This window comes from Trichechus manatus, unplaced genomic scaffold (assembly GCF_000243295.1).
Source record: "Trichechus manatus latirostris isolate Lorelei unplaced genomic scaffold, TriManLat1.0 scaffold00126, whole genome shotgun sequence".
Lineage (NCBI taxonomy): Eukaryota > Metazoa > Chordata > Mammalia > Sirenia > Trichechidae > Trichechus > Trichechus manatus.
Genome location: NW_004444062.1, coordinates 6,419,614 through 6,423,279, shown reverse-complemented (window position 1 = coordinate 6,423,279; position 3,666 = coordinate 6,419,614). Strand labels below are relative to the sequence as shown.

At 38.6% G+C, this 3,666-nt stretch overlaps 1 non-coding gene across 1 annotated transcript; it reads right to left on the bottom strand.

The window, feature by feature from the left end:
- Window positions 1-1,372: 1,372 nt before the first annotated feature.
- TRNAR-UCU (transfer RNA arginine (anticodon UCU)) lies at window positions 1,373-1,443 on the bottom strand. The gene has a single exon. It is a non-coding gene; the product is annotated as a tRNA-Arg (tRNA).
- Between the last annotated feature and the right edge of the window lie 2,223 nt (window positions 1,444-3,666).

Here is a 3,666-nt window from a genome sequence, read left to right as displayed (position 1 = left end):
GGTGGGGTAGGGTGGGGTTTAGTGACTTTTTTTTCTTAAAGGGAAAGAACTGGGAAGGCTCCTTGAACATACAATGATCGTACTCATTAGTAAAAGCATTGAGCAATAGCTGGCTATATTTCTTTGAAACTGGCATTTTCAAAGGTGGCAAGTCAGGGAGCAGAAAAGAATGCTGCAGCTACTCCCGCAGGAATTTGAAACTTCAAGTATTCACGTTGTTAATTATTGATGATTTCAGCTGGCTGAAGTCAGGCTTTGAGCTTCAAGACAATATGCCTAGAACTGGCAACAAAAATGCTGATTTATCGCTGGTAAGGGCTGCTGGGCTTCAGCTGTTTTAGAAGGTCACTAAGAAAGATCTTTAGATCCTGTACTCCAGACTGACCCTTCCCACCCTCCTACCCCCCCCCAAAAAAAAAAAAATCAATGTTTTTTAAGCTTCAGGCCTGGAATTTATTTTTTGAATAATAGAGATGCATTCTATTTTAAGAAAACACATATGTGAAAATTAAAACTTGCCAAACTAAGTACAGTATAGAGAAATAAATCATTTTACAGAAGAATTTGTTACAACGTTCTTTTAAATAAAAACTTCGTAAGTGTCTTTAAAGTAGAAACTGATGTATATGAACCTTTTAGGATCATGTAAAGTGAAGTCTGTCTAAACATCATTCTTAATATGGAATATTCCAGCTTTGTGATCAAACAGTCCTGGGTTCGAATTCCAGCTCCACCACTCATAGACGTGTGAATGTGCTCAAGTTACCTCACCCCTGTGAGCCTCAGTTTCCCCATCTGTACAATGAGGGCGGTACCTGCCTGATAAGACTTAAACGAGCTGCTGCACACAAAGTACCTAGGGAGTACCTGCCACCCAGGAGCTGTTTCACGCTCTTAGCTTCCTATGGGCTCTCTTCCCTTCTCACCACTGGGACCATGTCACTGCAGGCAGCAGAAAGTAAGAGAAAATTTGTCTCTTCTTTGTAACTTGAGATGCCATGAGCTTTAGGTAAAGTAAGATGCAGCCTCCAATAAATAGGGCCCAAACAGCTTATGACCGTTTCTGCCTTTCTCTTATTTATTTGTTTATTTAACAAATATTTGTTGTCGTTAGCTGCCGTCCAGTTGGCCCCAACTCATGATGACCCCATGCACAATGGAATGAAATTCTCCCTGGTCCTGTCCCATCCCTGTATCAGTTGTGGATCAGACCATTGTGATCCCTCAGGTTTTCGTTGGCTGATTTTCCAGAAATTGATCTCCAGGCCTTTTTTCCTAGTCTGTCTTCATCGGGAAGGTCTGCTGAAACCTGTTGAACATCATAGTAACACACAAGCCTCCACTGACAGATGGGTAGTGGCTGCGTACGAGGTGCATTGGCTGAGACTTGAACCCAGGTCTCCTGCATAGAAGGCAGAAATCCTACCACTGAACCACCACTGCCGTCTTAACAAATGTTTATATATAGCCCTTAATATGTGATAGAAGCCCGGTGGCACAGTGGTTAAGAGCTTGGTGCTAACCAAAAAGTCAACAGTTTGAATCCACCAGCCATTCCTTGGAAACACTACAGGGAAGTTCTACTCTGTCCTGTAGGGTCGCTATGAGTCAGAATCAACTGAACAGCAACTTTTTTTTTAATGTGATAGTCACATTCTAAGCACTTGACAAATATTTATTCATCTAATCTTTCATAACAACCCTATGAAATATATATTATTATTATTTCCATTTTATAGTTGAGGATGCAGAAGCACAGAGAGCTGAAGTAACTAGTTTAATGCCATACAGCAGATAAGTGGCAGAGTCAGGGTTTGAACCCAGGCCATTTAGTCCATTCCCTTAGTATGCATTCTGGGTATGTTCTTGATTTGGGAAACCTTCCTGAGTCCAAAGCAAGCCAGATGAAACACTGGGGCCAGTTTTGCACACTCTATAAAATAACAACAGGACCAGAAATATTGAAATTGCCAATGTCTTTGTTGATATGGTTTCATAGCCCAAAGACTAGAGAGACCTAGGTGAGGTTGACAGAACAAGCAAGCAGAATTCCTAGTTGTTTGGCCCTAGGCCCATCTCTCCACTCCCACTGCTTAGGAGGGTGCAGCCTCGGCTCAGGTTTCTTTTTTATTCTTCACCCCCTTGGCTCACTTAATGTGAATTTGCTGGCTGTTGCAGTGGGAGTAAGTGGGAGGTGGCAGACCGAGGGAAGCAGTAAAGTAGTGAAGAAAAACAGAAATTACGTATTTTAAATTTTCAATAACTTCTTAAAAATTATTGCAAAAGCAATACATTTGTGGCAGACATTGTAAAGTGGCTGACTCAACTCCATTTCCCAAGCCCCTTTTCTACTTTCTAGCTAGGGATGGTCATGTGATGCAAATCTAGCTAATTAGGTTTAAATCTGTTAAGGAGTCCCTGGAAAAGCTGTTTTCCTAGTATAGGCACTGATTCTTCTTGTCCCTGTTTCCTCTCTTTTTGAGTGCATATATGATGACTGTGGGGACAGTGACCATCTTGAGACCATGAGGGAAAAACCAAGAAAATTTCAGACACCAGTCCTGGCATTGTTGAGCTGCTGAACAATTATAGTCTGTTTGTTACTTGCAGCCAAGGGGCAATCCTATCTACACAATGTTCATTGTAGAAAAGTTTAGAAAATCTCCCCCAAAAGGGGGGGGGGGATAGCATCCATAATCCTACCTTCCAGAAATAACCAAAATTAATATTTTGATATATATTTTCTCATTTGTCTTCTTTTCATAGTTTTATAAATATATAGAATATTGCTTTATAAACAACATTCTATAACTAATTTGTCTTTACCAATGTGCCATGGCCATCTTTCTATATCAATCATATTCTTCTACTTATCACTATATGAATATTCCAAGGTTTATTTAACCAATATTCTATTGCTGAACATTTGTTATTTCCAATTTTTAACTACTGTAAACAGTGATAGTGTGAACATCTTTGTAGATGAATTTTTGTCTGATTATTTCCTTAGGACAAATTCCTAAAAGGTGAATTGCTGAATCAAAGGAAATGTGGATTTTTTAAACCTTATATACCAAGAGATAAAACAATATATAAAGAAGGATTTTATCAATTCTTATACTTTCACTTGCATTGTATGCCTTTCCTCCACATCATTGCTAACACTGGGTATTATAAATTTAAAAAAAGTTTTCAATTCAATAGGCAATACTTATAATTTTATCATGATATTTTAAATTATTAATAAGATTGAATGTATTTTTATAATATCATTTTCCATTTCTAGTTCTATTAATTGCCTACTATATGCCAAGCACTTAGCTAGGTAGTTTACATATGCTATTTCTTTTAATCCATTACCTTCTGTTTTATGAGCAAGTAAACTACAGCTCAGAGAGGTTAAATAACTTGTTCAACGTCGCACAAATAGTAGGTGATCGAACTGGGCTTCATAACTATGTCTGCCTGACTCCAAAACAGGATAATAAATAAAGATTTAAAAAAATAAATGTGCTGGATACTTGTTCCAGGTCCTGGTTGAATTGTCCAGGAACCAGGAGGAAAGAGACAGCATTCTCCAAGGCGTAATTGAAGAGAGTTCGTGGAAGGAATTATTTATGGAGAGTGGTGCAAATGGTTTGCATTTGGCTAATAACCAACAGGTTG